Below are 19011 nucleotides of genomic sequence, written 5' to 3' on the forward strand. Positions count from 1 at the left end.
CAAAAGAATTGTTCATTTCCTGTGACTTTCACATGCTTTCCCCATAGCGTTGGCACTATCCATCTCAGTTGGAATTTGCCTTAAGTAATCAACAGCAACATTTTTTTTTGCTAAATAGTGTGAAGTGAGTGAAAAGAGAACTCAGGCATATAACGGAAAAAAGGAGCAAGAAACTTCACAGTATTATGATGCAGTATTATATACCAGTAATCAATAATTCTACTAAATATCCTATTTGCAAAATGTCTTTCATAACTCTGAATTGACACTTTACTATTTAGTGAGAATGCACAGAATGAGGGATATGATAACGGACTGGTTTGATATATTGAGAAAAATTTAGCTTCACTTCAAAATGCATTGTATTATTAAAGTTATTATTATTCAGGAAAAGAATATAAAGGGATCTCATGTACTGTCTTATCCTATACTCCAAGGTGTTGCCATAATAAAACTTTATAACTGAATACTCTTGTAGATAAAAGGAAAAATACAAAATTATAATATGGGATAGAAAGCAGAATTTATATATAAAGAATAATACCAACAACATTTAGATAGAAGAAACTCTGAAGGAAAAAATGTTCTATAAAATAATTTTAGATATAAATACATTGTTTCTTTAGCTCATGAATGTGTAGATTAACCTAAATTTCTACCATGCCTTCTGTCAACTCTGTGCTGTCCAAAGTCCAAGGACATCATGTCAAAGAATTCATTAACTGTGGCTTCAGATGAGGAATAGGAGGTTGGAAAAGAAGAATGTGAACCAGAATGAAAAGTTGGGAATTTTGTCACAGTGTTAAAAATTGAACTTCACTGACTTTCAAATTTTGGTCACATCCTCATTTGAGTGACCTTCCTCCAAACATAACGTCTTTTCTATGTTATACTACTAAGTAATAATATAGGGAATTAGGTGACAGAAATGAGGAAATGAGACAATGTGGTTGGAAGAAAACAAAGATTTTCTCAATGGGAAGGGAATCCTTCAGGGAATTATTTTGAAGAGTCAACAGGAAGCATTTGTATTCCAGTTATCAAATATTCAGAGAAACCTAGGTTAAATTCCTGTTCTTCTCATGTAGGGTATGTAATGGGGATAAGATTTTTTAAAATCTTTTTAGAAGCAATTCCCAATCTGTGAAATAAAGGATTTTGAAAAACCATTCTGTGTTAAACACAGAGTGTGGCCGATGGTAAAAACTTACTTTAAAACATGTCACCCACTTTTATTAAGTTGTCTTAAAGTTCTCCTACATTAAATTAATTAAACTAAACTAAATTAAATTAGTTTGCTTCCAGAGACAAATTCCAGCGGCTTCCCATATGCAATCCCCTTTCTCTAATCCTTCTGTTTGTGTTTTCTTCTCTAGTTTACACAAAAGAAGAAGAAGAAAAAAAAAAAAAAAAAGAAAAACAACACAGGATAAACAGTTTATCCTCCTGGAATTGTCAGATGACCCACAGCTTTAGGGGGTGATCTTTGTCTTTCTGTTCATCACCTACATGCTCAGCATCACTGGGAACCTGACCATTATCACCCTTACCTTGCTGGATTCCCACCTCCAGACTCCCATGTATTTCTTCCTCAGAAATTTCTCCTTGCTAGAGGTTTCATTCACAGCTGTCAGCATACCCAAGTTCCTGGGCACCCTGATTACAGGAGATAAAAACATTTCTTTTAATGATTGCATAGCTCAGTTGTTTTGTTTTGTTTTTTTGTTTTGTTTTGTTTTTGTTTTTGTTTTCATTCTGTTGGGAGTCACTGAATTTTACCTTCTGGCTGCCATGTCCTATGACCGTTACATTGCCATCTGCAAACCTCTGCATTGCATGACCATTTCATGAATCCCAGAGTCTGCATACTTCTTGTTTTCTCTTCATGGCTGATTTCATTCCTAATCATATTCCCATCACTCATGCTGTTCATACAGCTTGATTACTGTAAGTCCAATGTTATAGACCATTTTACCTGTGATTATTTCCCCTTACTACACCTTTCTTGTTCAGACACAAAATTCCTAGAGACAGTGGGTTTTTCCTGTGCTGTGTTTACTCTACTGTTCACTTTGGCATTAATAATTCTGTCCTACATATATATCATTAGAACAATTTTGAGGATTCCTTCCGCTAGTCAGAGGACAAAGGCCTTTTCTACCTATTCATCCCACATGATTGTCATGTCCATCTCCTATGGCAGCTGCATTTTCATGTACATTAATCCAGCAGCAAAAGACAGAGTGTCTCTGAGCAAGGGTGTTGCTGTGCTGAACACCTCAGTAGCCCCCATGCTGAACCCCTTTATTTACAGCTTAAGGAACCAGCAAGTCAAGCTAGCCCTCATGGACAGGGCAAGGAAGATTCTATTTTTCTCAAGCAAATAAAAAAAAAAAATTAAAATGTTGTCATAAATTAGAGACATAGTCAAGAACAAGTAAATAGGAAACAGGGCCTGTGAAAGTCTATGAATATCCACATAATCTCACTAGAGTTCTATTTCATTGCTTGTATTTCTATTGCCAGCAGTATACTGAAGATATTTGAGAATACTGAGATATATATATATATATCTCATATATATTTTATATATATATATATGTTTCCACTTAAATTCCAATCATTTTCTCACGCATTTCCTTTCCTTTGAGATTGTCTTTTCACTCTCTATGAGACTGACCTCATTTCCTTCTTCTAAATATATTTAAATACCAATTTTTTCAAAATGAAACTTAGAAAATCAAAGAAAGACAAAAAGACACTGTACGATTAATGAGTTAAAATTGTTTTATGATTGCACCAAGCAACATTCTTTGAAAGAATTCAGAAAATATTGTCATGTTTAACATTATTATTATTTTACTATAAATATAACTTAGTCTTATTGGAATATTACATGTACCATCCTCTCCATATGATAGCATACTTAGTAACTATGTAAAAAACTATCACTAAGAAAGTGATATATTTACTCTTTTTGAGAAGTCTCAAAGTATTTTTCAAGTACCCAGTTTAAAATTTTCTGTGCCATATAATTTATCAATTTAAAATGTAAATATGAAGTCACATATATTTATGGAAAACATGAAGTAGCCCTTATTTCTAGCAACTCCTTAATTAACACATAAACTATATCAGTTCTTTAAAAAAGCCTGAAGACATAAATATTAACATAACATTAATATTAACATAATAATTAACATAAATATTACTGTTTCTTAGTAGTGTATTAATTTTTTTAAAGATTTTATTTATTTGACAGAAAGAAAAGTCACAAATAGGCAGAGAGGCAGGCAGAGAGGGGGGTGGGGAAACAGGATCCCAGCTAAGCAGAGAGCCCAATGTGGGGCTCCATTCCAGGACCCTGAAAACATGACCTGAGCTGAAGGCAGAGGCTTAACCCACTGAGCCACCCAGCGCCCCTTAGTAGTGTATTTAAATGCTTGACTTTAAACTGCTCTTCTTGATAATCAACACCTAAGATTGTAAGTTTCTCATACCTTTTCTGGCTCTTTTGATATAATAGATTACACATACAATTCATTTAAGTGCAAATGATGCAACACCTTATTTGTTTCATGGTATACTTTGTTCATAGAAAAATCATTTTAACAAAATTCAGTTACAAGCTCACTATCACTGTGTTTATTCCGTACTATACTGGATATTCTATCCAGGAGACTAGCAGGACAAGCACCAATACATTTACTAATATTGGAAAGGAAGAAAAAAATAAATCTTTCTTCGAAAATCACATGATGTTTCCTCTTATGGCCTTAGTGCATTTACAGTAGATGGTTCTTAAACCAGACACACTCCTATCCCAGATATCTGCATGTCACCTCAATAAGTCCTCCCCCAACTTCTCTACATAAAATTATAGTAGCCTTCAACTTCCAAGGTTTTTCAGTTTTCTCTTCCTTTACAAAATATTTACTAATTTATAAAAGACCCTATAATTTGGGAATCAATCATGTTCATTGCTTATTGTCTGCTTTCTCTCACATCCCTCATTCTAGGGGGGCAGAGATCTCTGTCCGCCCTGTAGACAAAATGCTGTGGTCCCCGCAGCAGGTTGCAGAGCCTGCCTAGACTTCCCACAAGCCGGTTGTGCTGTGTATTCTCAATTTTGCACTCAGAAAGCCCACATCAGTTTGTTGAAACTTGCCATGTGAGAGACTTCACATCTTAGGATCAGCTCCACAGATCAGCCCCTCATCTCCACCCCAAGAGAAGCAGTTGTTAGACTTTGACCAGAAGTCACTAATACTCTTACCTTAGAACCGGCTTCTGCCCTGTAGTGGGCATTCGATAAACATTTTTTGAATACATAAATACATTTGAATAATTTAGAAATATTCCAATGTCCTAGTGCTCTGACTAAATATTTTACCCAACATAAACACATATAATAATGTACATAACACTGAGTTAGCTTTTAAAACAGTGATCATATAAAATGTAAATTTTAACAAAACTCAATATATTGTATGACAAAAGAATAATTAATTGAATATTTTCTCAGGCATTTGGTGTTCATTTTCTTCTTTTATTTTACATTGGGTCTTTTTGTCAATTATTATTTTCTTTTATTTTAATTTTTTATTTTTTAAAATCATATAATATATTTTTATCCCCAGGGGTACAGGTCTGTGAATCACCAGGTTTACACACTTCACAGCACTCACCATAGCACATACCCTCCCCAATGTCCATAACCCCAACCCCCTTCTCCCAACACCCCTCCCTCTAGCAACCCTCAGTTTGTTTTGTGAGATTAAGAGTCACTTATGGTTTGTCTCCCTCCCAATCCCATCTTGTTTCATTTATTCTTCTTCTACCCTCTTAACCCCCCATGTTGCATCTCCACTTCCTTATATCAGGGAGATCATATGATAGTTGTCTTTCTCCGATTGACTTATTTTGCTAAGCATGATACCCTCTAGTTCCATCCATGTCTTCGCAAATGGCAAGATTTCATTTCTTTTGATGGCTGCATAGTATTCCATTGTGTATATATACCACCTCTTCTTTATCCATTCATTTGTTGATGGACATCTAGGTTCTTTACACAGTTTGGCTATTGTAGACATTACTGCTATAAACATTCGAGTGGGTACACGTGCCCCTTCGGATCACTACATTTGTATCTTTAGGGTAAATACCCAGTAGTGCAGTTGCTGGGTCATAGGGTAGTCCTATTTTCAATATTTTGAGGAACCTCCATGTTGTTTTCTAGAGTGGTTGAACCAGCTTGCATTCCCACCAACAATGTAGGAGGGTTCCCCTTTCTCTGCATCCTCACCAGCATCTGTCATTTCCTGACTTGTTAATTTTAGCCATTCTACTGGTGTGAGGTGATAGCTCATTGTGGTTTTAATTTGTATTTCCCTGATGCCGAGTGATATGGAGCACTTTTTCATGGGTTTGTTGGCCATCTGGGTGTCTTCTTTGCAGAAATGCCTCTTCATGTTTCTGCCCATTTCTTGATTGGATTATTTGTTCTTTGGGTGTTAAGTTTGCTAAGTTCTTTACAGATTTTGGACACTAGCCCTTTATCTGATATGTCGTTTGCAAATATCTTCTCCCATTCTGTCAGTTGTCTTTTGGTTTTGTTAACTGTTTTTTTTTTTTTTTTTTTTTTTGCTATGCAAAAGCTTTTGATCTTGATGAAAACCCAATAGTTCATTTTTGCCCTTGCTTCCCTTGCCTTTGGCAATGTTCCTAGGAAGATGTAGCTGTGGCTGAGGTCGAAGAGGTTGCTGCCTCTGTTCTCCTCAAGGATTTTGATAGATTACTTTCTCACATTGAGGTCCTTCATCCATTTTAAGTCTATTTTTGTGTGTGGTGTAAGGAAATGGTCCAATTTCATTTTTCTGCATGTGGCTGTCCAATTTTCCCAATACCATTTATTGAAGAGGCTATTTTCTTTTTTCATTGGACATTCTTTCCTGCTTTGTTGAAGATTAGTTGACCATAGAGTTAAGGGTCTATTTCTGGGCTCTCTATTTTGTTCCATTGATCGATGTGTCTGTTTTTATGCCACTACCATGCTGTCTTGATGATGATAGCTTTGGAATAGAGTTTGAAGTCCAGAATTGTGATGCCAACAACTGTGGCCTTCTTTTTCAATATTCCTTTGGCTATTCGAGGTCTTTTCTGGTTCCATATAAATTTTAGGATTATTTGTTCCATTTCTTTGAAAAATATGGATGGTACTTTGATAGGAATTGCATTAAATGTGTAGATTGCTTTAGGTAGCATAGACATTTTCACAACATTTATTCTTCCAATCCAGAAGCATGGAACATTTTTCCATTTCTTTGTGTCTTCCTCAGTTTCTTTCATGAGTACTTTATAGTTTTCTGAGTATAGATTCTTTGCCTCTTTGGTTAGATTTATTCCTAGGTATCTTATGGTTTGGGGTGCAATTGTAAATGGGATTGACTCCTTAACTTCTCTTTTTTCTGTCTTGTTGGTGTAGAGAAATGCAACTGATTTCTGTGCAATTATTTCATATCTAGACACTTTACTGAATTCCTGTATAAGTTCTAGCAGTTTTGGAGTGGAGTCTTGGGTTTTCCACATATAGTATCATATCATCTGCGGAGTGATAGTTTGACTTCTTCTTTGTAGATTTGGATGCCTTTAATTTCCTTTTGTTGTCTGATTGTTGAGGCTAGGACTTCTAGTACTATGTTGAATAGCAGTGGTGATAATGGCCATCCCTGCCGTGTGACCTTAGCGGAAAAGCTTTCAGTTTTTCTCCATTGAGAATGATATTTGTGGTTGGTTTTTCATAGATGGCTTTGATAATATTGAGGTTTGTGCCCTCTATCCCTACACTTTGAAGAGTTTTGATCAGGAAGGGATGCTATACTTTGGCAAATGCTTTTTCAGCATCTATGGAGAGTATCATATGGTTCTTGTTCTTTCTTTTATTAATATATTATATCACATTGATTGATTTGTGGATGTTGAACCAACCTTGCAGCCCTGGAATAAATCCCCCTTGGTCATGGTGAATGATCCTTTTAATGTACTGTTGAATCCTATTGGCTAGTATTTTGGTGAGAATTTTCGCATCTGTGTTCATCAAGGATATTGGTCTATAGTTCTCATTTTTGATGGGATCCTTGTCTGGTTTTGGGATCGAGGTGATGCTGGCCTCATAAAATGAGTTTGGAAGTTTTCCTTCCATTTCTATTTTTTGGAATAGTTTCAGGAGAATAGGAATTAATTCTTCTTTAAATGTTTGGTAGAATTCCCCCTGAAAGCCATCTGGCCCTGGGCTTTTGTTTGTTTGGAGATTTTTGATGACTGTTTCAATCTCCTTACTGGTTATGGGTCTGTTCAGGCTTTCTATTTCTTCCTGGTTCAGTTGTGGTAGTTTATATGTCTCTAGGAATACATCCAATTCTTCCAGATTGTCAAATTTGTTGGCGTAGAGTTGCTCATAGTATGTTCTTATAATTGTCTGTATTTCTTTGGTGTTAGTTGTGATCTCTCCTCTTTCATTCATGATTTTATTTATTTGGGTCCTTTCTCTTTTCTTTTGATAAGTCTGGCCAGAGGTTTATCAATCTTACTAATTCTTTCAAAGAACCAACTCCTAGTTTCATTGATTTGTTCTATTGTTTTTTTGGTTTCTATTTCATTGATTTCTGCTCTGATCTTTACGATTTCTCTTCTCCTGTTGCGTTTAGGGTTTCTTTCTTGTTCTTTCTCCAGATCCTTTAGGTGTAGGGTTAGGTTGTGTACCAGAGACCTTTCTTGTTTCTTGAGAAAGGCTTGTACTGCTATATATTTTCCTCTCAGGACTGCCTTTGTTGTGTCCCATAGATTTTGAACCATTGTCTTTTCATTATTATTTGTTTCCATGAATTTTTTAAATTCTTCTTTCATTTCCTGGTTGACCCATTCATTCTTTAGAAGGATGCTGTTTAGTCTCCATGTATTTGGGTTCTTTCCAAATTTCCTCTTGTGATTGAGTTCTAGCTTCAGAGCATTGTGGTCTGAAAATATGCAGGGAATGATCCCAATTTTTTGATAGCAGTGGAGACCTGATCTAGGACTGAGGATGTGATGTATTCTGGAGAATGTTCCTTGTGCACTAGAGAAGAATGTGTATTCTGTTCTTCGGGATGAAATGTTCTGAATATGTCTGTGATGTCCATCTGGTCCAGTGTGTCATTTAAGGCCTTTATTTCCTTTTGATCTTTTGCTTGGATGATCTGTCCATTTCAGTGAGGGGAGTGTTAAAGTCCCCTACTCTTATTGTCTTATTGTTTATGTGTTTCTTTGATTTTGTTATTAATTGGTTTATATTGTTGGCTGCTCCCATGTTGAGGGCATAGATATTTAAAATTGTTAGATCTTCTTGTTGGACAGATCCTTTGAGTATGATATAGTGTCCTTCCTCATCTCTTATTATAGTCTTTGGCTTAAAATCTAATTGTTCTGATATATGGATTGCCACTCCTGCTTTCTTCTGATGTTCATTAGCATGATAAATGGTAAATTCTTTTCCACCCCCTCACTTTAAATCTGGAGGTGTCTTCGGGCTTAAAATCAGTTTCTTGTAGGCAACATATAGAAGGGTTTTTGTTTGTTTGTTTGTTTTTCTTATCCATTCTGATACCCTGTGTCTTTTGATTGGGGCATTTAGCCCATTAACATTCAGGGTAACTATTGAGAGATATGAATTTAGTGCCATTGTATTGCCTGTAATGTGACTGTTACTGTATATTGTCTCTGTTCCTTTATGTTCTACTACTTTTAGGCTCTCTCTTTGCTTAGAGGACCCCTTTCAATATTTCCTGTAGAGCTGGTTCAGTGTTTGCAAATTCTTTCAGTTTTTGTTTGTCCTGAAAGCTTTGAATCTTTCCTTCTATTTTCAATGATAGCCTAACTGGATATAGTATTCTTGGCTGCATGTTTTTCTCATTTAGTGCTCTGAATATATCATGCCAGCTCTTTCTGGCCTGCCAGGTCTCTGTGGATAAATCTGCTGCCAATCTAATATTTTACCATTGTATGTTACAGCCTTCTTTTCCCAGGCTGCTTTCAGGATTTTTTCTTTGTCACTAAGACTTGTAAAGTTTACAGTTAGGTGACGGGCTGTGGACCCATTCTTTTTGATTTTGAGGGAGGTTCTGTGCACCTCCTGGATTTTGATGTTTGTTCCCTTTGCCTTATTGGGGAAATTCTCTCCAATAATTCTCTCCAGTATACCTTCTGCTCCCCTCCTTCTTTCTATTTCTTCTGGAATCCCAATTATTCTAATGTTGTGTCGTCTTATGGTGTCACTTATCTCTCGAATTCTCCCCTCATGGTTCAGTAGCTGTTTGTCCCTCTTTTGCTCAGCTTCTTTATTCTCTGTCATTTGGTCTTCTATATCACTAATTCTTTCTTCTGCCTCATTTATCCTAGCAGTGAGAGCCTCCATTTTTTATTGCACCTCATTAATAGCTTTCTTTTTCAACTTGGTAGATTTTAGTTCTTTTATTTCTCCAGAAAGGGCTTTTATTATCTCCTGAGAGGGTTTTTCTGATATCTTCCATGCCTTTTTTGAGCCCAGCTAGAACCTTGAGAATCATCATTCTGAACTCTAGATCTGACATATTACCAATGTCTGTATTGATTAGGTCCCTAACCTTTGGTACTGCCTCTTGTTCTTCTTCCTTTTTTTTTTTTTTTTTTTTTTTTTGTGGTGCATTTTTCTGCCTTGTCATTTTGTCCAGATAAGGGTATATGAAGGAGCAAGTGAAATACTAAAAGGGTGGAAACAACCTCAGGAAAATATGCTTTCGCCAAATCAGAAGAGATCCCAAATTGTGAGGAGGGAGAAAGATGATAAAAAGCCTGAGTGGCTCAGTGAGTTAAAGCCTCTGCCTTCAGCTCAGGTCATGATTCCAGGGTCCTGGGGTCAAGCCCCTCATCGGGCTCTCTGTTCATTAGGGAGCCTACTTCCTTCCTCTATCTCTACCTCTCTGCCTCCTGTGATCTCTATCTGTCAAATAAATAAATAAAATCTTAAAAAAAAAAAGAGGTTCAGAAAGAAAAATAAAAGAAACAATTAAAAAAAGAAAATAAAGAAAAAGTATATATATATATATATATATATATATATATTAGATAAATTTTCAGAAAGTGGTTGATTTTCTTTTTCTAGAATTGCTGTTCTTCTCTTTGATCTGCTGCTCTATTTGTAGGTGTTTGCAATCTTTAGATAAGCTATCTAGCTGATCTTTTGCTACCTGAAGTAGTCTCAGCCTGCTACTACTTCTCTGCCATCTTGACTCCCTGCCCTACATTGGGTCTTTTGACAACTATGCAAAAATCAGTTTATTTGATGTCTATTGATCTCTCATGAAGTTATTGAGAACAGTTCTTGTTAAGGTTTGCATTGGAGATTTCTAATGGTAGGAACTTCCATGATGCAAACCATTATTATTTTTTCACACACAAAAAGGATTCTCTTAACTATATGGGTTACAACTAGTAACTTATCAGGTCCGACATCATCTGTCAATCAATAGACTTTGAGACTAAAAATTCAACTTATAGAATAATAGCTCAATTAAATGATGGTAGTTAGTAAGCATGAGGCCAACCAGACATCTAGTGGAGGGGCTTACCTGCACAAGAGCATGATAATATATCACTGAAAATGATTATTAATATATACTGGGAGTAATAAGTAATAGGATTCCAGTTCAGGTTTTAGAGAAAGTCTTAAAAGATTTGGATCCCTTAACCATTTGATTTAATAAATTTCATACTTGATTTAGAACATGTTAGAGCAAACCATTATTTGTAATTAAAATCCATCCTCCACTCTCTGAGGAGAGTGAAACCTGTGGCTTGAATGATGTTTCATTGACCTAAAACATAGTCACTCATCAACCTCAGAATACATGGAGGTAATTGACACATTACTAAAAAGCAGATGCCTACTAGCTTGTGGATAGGAGGGTAACAGGTGTAATCAGTCTTCATTAAAAGTGAATTATTCCAAGGCCTAGAGAAAAGCTAGACAGCTATTAGTAACTAGGAATAAAGCAGTAAGGGTAGAAAGTTAGAGAGTGAGAGGGTGATTGATCAAGGAAGAAAGAGAGAGGCAATCCAGTATCTATGAGTTTGAGAAAAGATATGGAGAAGAAACATGTCTAATAGGATATTTCATGAAGTACAGTGCTTTGTGAGATAGAAATTCATTCCCTTTCCCTGTGAGACACTAAAGATTGTGTTGCTCACAAACACAAAAATGGTGAACACCAGACACTTTAAATTCTTTCTGCCTCAGAATCTTTCTTTTCCTGAATAATAATAGCACTGACCTCAGATAGTTTTGTATTGTCTGCTTGTTTGAAAAAATGAGATAATTTTATGGTCAGTGTCTGGTAATCAATAAAAGCTCTGAGTAAAATATAAAAATAATTGCTATTTGAATACAAAACTAAAGGCAAAGGAATAGAATTTTCACAGGTAGAGAATCAGTTTCACCATCTTCACCGAAATATCTTGAATAATATTTTCAATGCTTATTTTAATGTGTAGCAGTTATAAATTCAACACATCTCAGCATCTACATATTTTGTTCATCCTTTCTCACTTCTTTCTTTTGTCCCACTTTCAAATACTCTCATCTTTCAATCTTGTAAATAATGTGCATCCTGCCTCCCACAAATAGTAATAGTCTGCACTACTGGTATTAAATGCACACATGTTTTATGCCCACATTTATAACTGCAAAGAAAATAAAGATAAATTGTTAAATATAAATTTATATTACACATATGTGTACATATGGTATTCATATGTATTTCTTCTTATTTTATTTATTTACTTGACACAGAGAGAGAGAGATCACAAGTAGGCAGAGAGGCAGGCAGAGACAGAGGGGGAACAGTCTCCCTGCTGAGCAGAGAGCCTGATGTGGGGCTCAATCCAAGGACCCTGAGACAATGACCTAAGCCGAAGGCAGATGCCCAAGCCACTGAGCCATTGAGATGCTCTTATTTCTATATTATATTACCCTTCTAGTAATAAAAATGACATCTTTCATTGAAGGAATTCTGGAAATAAACAAGACAAAATATCCAATGCCAGCTTTCCAGATATTTATTTTATTGATTCACAAACATTCTCAAGGAGAAGATGTCATACACACAAATATAAATAGCTGCTTAATGGAAGTAAATAACACAGTGAAGAAAGTCATCAAAAGGCAATAAAAGCCACAAAAGACTGGGGAATGGCTTCCCTAAATTCAAAGGGTCAATGTAAGTATAAACCTTCTCATCGGTCTTTAAGAGGCTGTCCATTTCAGAAGACAATCAGTCATACTAGAAATCCACAGCAGTGTTTTCCACCATTTCATCCTGATAAAGAATTCTTCTCTGGATACCCAAAATTCAAAAGATATCAGCACACTAATTCTACTGAAGTCAAGTCCAGTTTCTGGAAGAAAAATGTGTGTTCCTTATGCAATCACAGAAGAGTGAAATTTTACACTTGATCTTAGCCAAAAGGCCGAGAAGCAATAGAAGTGTGAAATTCTAAATCTAGCTTTCACATACTTAAGATCTCATCGTTTCTATATTTACCTATTTACCTGAGTCATTTTGCTGTTTGTACTTAATCAATATTTATAAAAATGATTCACCTCTGTCTTTAAGGATTCTTCTCCTTGGTACTCTGTTTACTTAATGAATTACCCTGGACAAACAAAAATACACAGATAAAATAAGTCCAGTTCCATTTCTATGGCAGACATAAAGAACATTCCATATTTTTGGTTTCTCAAAACCAAATTTCCTGTTTTCAAATTTCCTCTGTTCCAAAATTTCCTATCTGCAGGAAAATATAACACTCCATGAACTTAAGGAAAATATTACTTAGGTTTCATAGATGTATAATCATAGAATTACAAAATATTGATTTTAAATATTTGCATGAATAGAAAGAAAAATGATTGAATAAATAGTGCTTTGTATTATATGAATAGAGGCAAATGGGAAAGTACTAGTCAACCTAGGTGTAACTGAATTGTATGTAGAGTTTGAGAGAGAGATGAAAAGCAAGAATGAGTTGAATTATAATAAAATATTGTCAGCATTTTATATCAGGAATGAAGGAAATTGCGAGTCAAAGAGAATTATAATCCCTAAGAACCATGAAAAAGTTAAATCAACACACTTGTTTTAAGAGCACAGTAGAAACCAAATATTTTGTTAACTCAATTTACCCACTCTGAAATTGTTTAAATGTTTAAGCAAATCAGTTGTTAAAATTTGAGACTAGGTCATCAAGAAGAATCTAGAAGTAAGTAAATTTTTTATTCTTCAATATAATATAAGGAATCTTCATTTTACTTAAATGTTTTAAATATCACATTTGCATATATGTTTCTGGATTTACAACCATTTAAATATTAAAAATTAAATAATTGCCTACTATCAAGAGACTATTAATAAAATCCTAAAGCAGGAACAAAGAAATAAATCTCAGATTGTTCATTTTTACCTAATTTAAAAATGTACTCTGTCACATACACAGGATTATTTTTAAAATTGGAAAGAATATCTGCTTCCTATTTGATGTTATTTTGACCATCCATGTGTTCATTTTCCATAGCAGTATTCTATAATTAAAAAAAAAGAAATAAAAAGGAAAAGGATTATGCATTGAATGATTTCAACTACTCTAGGCAATTATTTAATTTACTAATAGAAGGTTATCTTCTTGTCCATTAGATCTTTTTATCAATAAAGCAAAAAAAAAAAAAAAAAGGTAAGAGTGTGATAGCATCAACCAAACTCTTAAGAAAGTAATTTATGAGGGAATACCAACATTCCCATGGATAAACATGCATGTTGTACAGTGAGATGAATACTGTGGTGACTAATTGTGTAAACTTGTGGAAGTTTTCTGAACTATGTAGGTCTCCAAATATGAAATGTGGAGGTGGGCCCAAATAACCCCTGTGAGATTTGAAACCCTGTATTTAGATTATCTATAATCCAGACTAGTTTTTATAATATTGAGGAAAAAAAAATATCAATTAGAATATTTTCATGTTTTTTTAATAAAAGAAGCTAAATATTTTCAAGAATAATTAGAATATTATTTTTAAAAACATCAAAATAAGTAGCTTCTGCTTAAATGTTAGCATAAGATTTTTTTATCCATGGCCCATGACAGTGCATTTTCAACAAAAAGAAATCAGTATTTAACTTCAAATAATATGTATTACCTGAATGTGAGGCCCAGTAGAAATTGGAGAGTTGCTGAAGGAAAACATTTGTTTTGGGTTTCATAGATTATTCATCACTGTGGATATTTTTAAAATTCTGTACTCTAACTTCAATCATGTTTTAACTTTTTATGTTCTATAGGGGAACATACAGTTTCCGCTTTACAGGGGGGAAGAAAGGATCAGCAATGAAAAACCGCACCGTACCCACAGAATTCATTCTTCTAGGGCTATCAGATGACCCATAGCTGGACACTATGTTTTTCTCTTCTTAATTATCAAATATATATATATTAACTGTCACTAGTAATTTGACCATCATCATTCTCACCTTGGTTGACTCCCATCTTTAGACCCCCATGCATTTCTTCCTCAGGAACTTCTCTGTATTAGAAATATCCTTTACAACTGTCTGTATTCCTAGATTTCTGGGCACAATTATCACCAGAGACAAGACGATCTCATACAATAATTGTACAGCTCAGTTGGTTTTCTTCATCTTCATGGGAATAACTGAGTTTTACCTTCTAACTGCCATGTTCTATGACCGCTATGTTGCCATCTGTAAACCCTTGCATTATATCACCATCATGAACAAAAGAGTCTGCATTTTACTTGTCTTTTGTGCTTGACTGGCAGCATTCTTAAATATCTTCCCACTATTCTTTTTCTCCAGTTAGATTACTGTGGCTCCAATGCCACTGATCACTGTGCTTGTGATTATTTTCCCCTCTTGCAATTATCTTGCTCAGACACATGGCTCTTAGAAGTGATCGGTTTTTACTCTGCCATAGTGATTCTGCTATTCACTTTGGCTTTAATAATTTGGTCCTACATGTTCATCATTAGAACAATTCTGAAACTGCCCTCTGCCAGTCAGAGAAAAAAGGCATTTTCTACATGTTCCTCACACATGATTGTCATTTCCATCTCTTATGGAAGCTGCATATTCATGTATGCCAACCCTTCTGCAAAAGAAAAGACATCATTGATCAAAGGAGTGGCTATTCTGAATACTTCTGTCGCTCTTATGATGAATCCACTTATATATACCCTCAGGAACCAGCAAGTAAAGCAAGCCTTTAAAGACACTATCCAAAAGGTTATGTTTTTCTCCAGTAAATGAAAGTATAAGGAGTATTAAAAGGATGATGTTCTTGTAAATACTATAATTCACACTTTCTCAAAACTTCCTTTTCTTTACTAGAGTTATGTATTTTCCCCGTTTTTCCACTCCCATATTAAACTTTCCCAATCCTTGACCTCAATACATTTGAGGAACTGAATATTGTTTCAGAATTTTCTGTAAATTCTGGGTTCAATGCATTAAAACATCTGGGTTAATGATTGTGATTTTGAATGGTAGTGGTTTGCCTTTGAAGACACTGGGCATTTACTTTGATGGAAAGAGTGTCAGGATAGATGTGGATTTCTGAACTTTTCATTCTTTCTTTCTTCTAGTAATAGAAATGATTGTTATTAGAAAACTCTGATTCTCTTTGTCATTTCCATGAAATCAAGTAAACACAGTCACCAGAGGACTGGGAATAAAATACAAATATGTACTTCAAAATATTAAAACATTAGAGACTCATACATACTAAAAATATTTATACTGTTTATAATAATTATGATGCTAATAAGGAGGAAGAGAAAGGAGCTAGAAGAGGGTACAAGATAACATAAAAATTTTCAGCAGTTCCTACCTTCTAGAGCTATTGTTTTCTTTTTATTGACTCACTTAATCCTGCCAACAACTTTTTGGGGTGCTATTAATTACTAATCTTTCTTAGTCAGAGGTATTTTTCCTTAGGCAGATCAAATGCCTCCAAAAATTAAAAAATAGGCAAAGAGCAGACAATGTAAAAATACACCGGATGTATAAAATGGATGAAACTATGATAAACCACTGGAAGTTCACCTTTTTGGAGAACCGAGCTTTATTTGTGGCATCTATAACTGACTTTAGGATTTTGGGAGGTACAGAAGAGAAAAAATATCTACTGATAATATTCTACACACTCTACTCTGTATTAAGCAAATCACATGCAGAATTTATTTTACAAAACTTCTTAGAAAGTGAACATTATTACTTCCAGTTTATAGGTGAATGAACATGATGAAACTGAGGTTGAAAGTTCAATGTACAGAGACTGCAGCTTTCAGAACTGGCATTTCAATCACTTTCCTTTCATCTCAAAACCCAGACTAATTGGGTTACTTTCATCTTTACCCTGACGTTCATTTGTAATAGTTTAAGAATAAAAGCTCATGTTCATGGGGCACCGGAGTGGTTCAGTGGGTTAAAGCCTCTACCTTTGGCTCAGGTCATGATCCCAGGGTCCTGGGGTCAGAACCATGCATCCTGCTCTCTGCTCAGAGGGAGCCTGCTTCTCCCTCTCTCTCTGCCTGCCTCTACCTACTTGTGATCTCTACTAAATAAATAAAATCTTAAAAAAAAAAAGCTCCTGTTCAATATTAGGATTGTTACATTAAAAAGACTTTGTAATGTTCAATGAGCTCATTCATGCTTTTCTTACTTATGGCAGGCTTTGGGGATACAGTGATGAAGAAGGAGGATTCTTGTTCTAACTTAGATTCAAGTGGGGAGAAAAACAACATGAAATTAAAATTTAATTTGATCAATATAGCAACTTAAACATGAGAAGCCTATTGGCCAGGTAATGTTATCATCGTCAAAGAAAAATATCAGTTTTCCTGCCTTAGCACAATTAGTGTCAGTTTCTTAATAATTGCTTAACGTTGATTCTTTTTAACCCTAAAGTCACATGCATAAGACAAACCTTGTCTGCTTTGGCTGTTACCTCAATTTTCGCATATATTTTATTTCTCATTCATTACCACATATGTTTGAAAAAAAAGTCACATGGGGCACCTGGGTGGCTCAGTGGGTTAAAGCTTCTGCCTTTGGCTCAGGTCATGATCCCAGGGTCCTGGGATCGAGCCCCACATCGGGTTCTCTGCTCAGCAGGGAGCCTGCTTCCTCCTCTCTCTCTGCCTGCTTCTCTATGATCTCTGTCTGTCAAATAAATAAATAAAATCTTTATTAAAAAAAAGTCACACTATTTCCTCAGTAAGAATGTTGCTTTTTAAAAAAAAAAAAATATATATATATGTATATATATATACACACATATATGTATACATATATTTATTTATTTATTTATTTGACAGAGACAGACACAGTGAGAGAGGGAACACAAGCAGGAGGCGTGGAAGAGGAAGAAACAGGCTTCCTGCCAAGCAGGGAGCCTGATATGGGGCTCAGTCCCAGAACCCTGTGATCTTGACCTGAGCTGAAAGCAGATGTTTAATGACTGAGCCACCCAGGTCCCCAGTAAGAAGGGTTTTTGAGAATAGGATTATGATACTCTCTAAGACTCTCCAGCAAGGCTCCCTTTACCCTCAAACAGCATTGTGGATCATTCATTCCTCTTACACTCCATTTAACCTGCTACCACACTATATCTATTACTATCTCAGATCTATTTTGAAGGCATTTATATCAATGACCACAGTCTAGATTTCTAAGACTTTTTCAGGAATTTATCAACTTACATTAGGAAACACTGGATATATTTGATAAATTAAGTTCATGCACAAACTAGGTAAACTAAAAGAAAAACCAGTAACAATATTTAATACCTATTATGTGGATATTAACAGCTTACTATAAGCAGAATAGAAAACTCACAAATATAATATCTTCCTCCTTCCTTTTTCTTGCCCATTGTACTTTTTAATGCTTTATAGGAACAAATGATCAAGTTTTTCTCAGCTCTCCTCTCCACATTCTGTGTCTTCTTTGCCTTTGTTGTTGCATTTTTATTCATATAAGCATTATTTGCTTCAGGGGTACAGGTCTGTGAATCACCAGCCTAACACAATTTACAGCACTCACCATAGCATATACCCTCCCCAATGTCCACCACCCAGCCACCCTATGCCTCCCTCCCCACTCCCCAGCAAACCTCAGTTTGTTTCCTGAGATTAAGGGTCTCTTATAATTTCCTCCTAATTCTTGTAGGGAAAATCATTCAGATGTTATTTCTGAAAAGACTTTGAAAACAACTACATTGCAGGCATGCACTAGCCATTTGGATTATTAGAATAGACCATCACCACCTTATAAGATTTTGAGCAACAGATAAAAAGGTAGACATTTAGGTATGGAATTATTAATCTTTTATAAAAACATATACCCAGGGCCATATGAATATAAAATATAGGACGGCTCACAACATTTGCAATAATGCAATAAGAATTCCAAGTAAAAGTAAAAAATATAATTAAATGGATATCCTGGGCAAAGAGAATAATGATTGCAAATGACAGGTCTAAAGTGAGCGAAGTGAATGGGAGTAATGTGGATAGAAAGAGAAAACTGAAAGGAGTCATTACTTCTCTTTTATGCTTTCCATGAGAAGCTGATTTTATTGATTCAATTTATTATGCACAGAAAAAAAGTTATGTTATAAAACCAATACCAGTGTTCCTCTTATGGATATTATATTTCTTTTTTTTTTTTTTAATTAGCACTAGGATTTATTGAGATGAGTTTACTTGAGCCTGAATGTGCCTGAGAAGCATTTGTCCTTCTGTGGGTTGTAGTTCTTCAAGCTGATCTTCAGCTCTACCATCTCCAGAAACTGCTGACACTGGCACTGATTCCCATTCAGGACTTTCCACACCACCAGTACAGGGTGTCACTTGGAGACTTTGCTGCTCAT

At 35.2% G+C, this 19011-nt stretch overlaps 2 pseudogenes; one reads left to right on the top strand and one right to left on the bottom strand.

Moving 5' to 3' along the window:
* LOC116593891 overlaps positions 1 to 19011 on the bottom strand; it is a 45484-nt pseudogene extending 26473 nt beyond the window's left edge.
* On the top strand, positions 14449 to 15386 carry LOC116593889 (annotated as a pseudogene).

The sequence above is a fragment of the Mustela erminea genome, chromosome 6 (genome assembly GCF_009829155.1).
Source record: "Mustela erminea isolate mMusErm1 chromosome 6, mMusErm1.Pri, whole genome shotgun sequence".
NCBI lineage: Eukaryota > Metazoa > Chordata > Mammalia > Carnivora > Mustelidae > Mustela > Mustela erminea.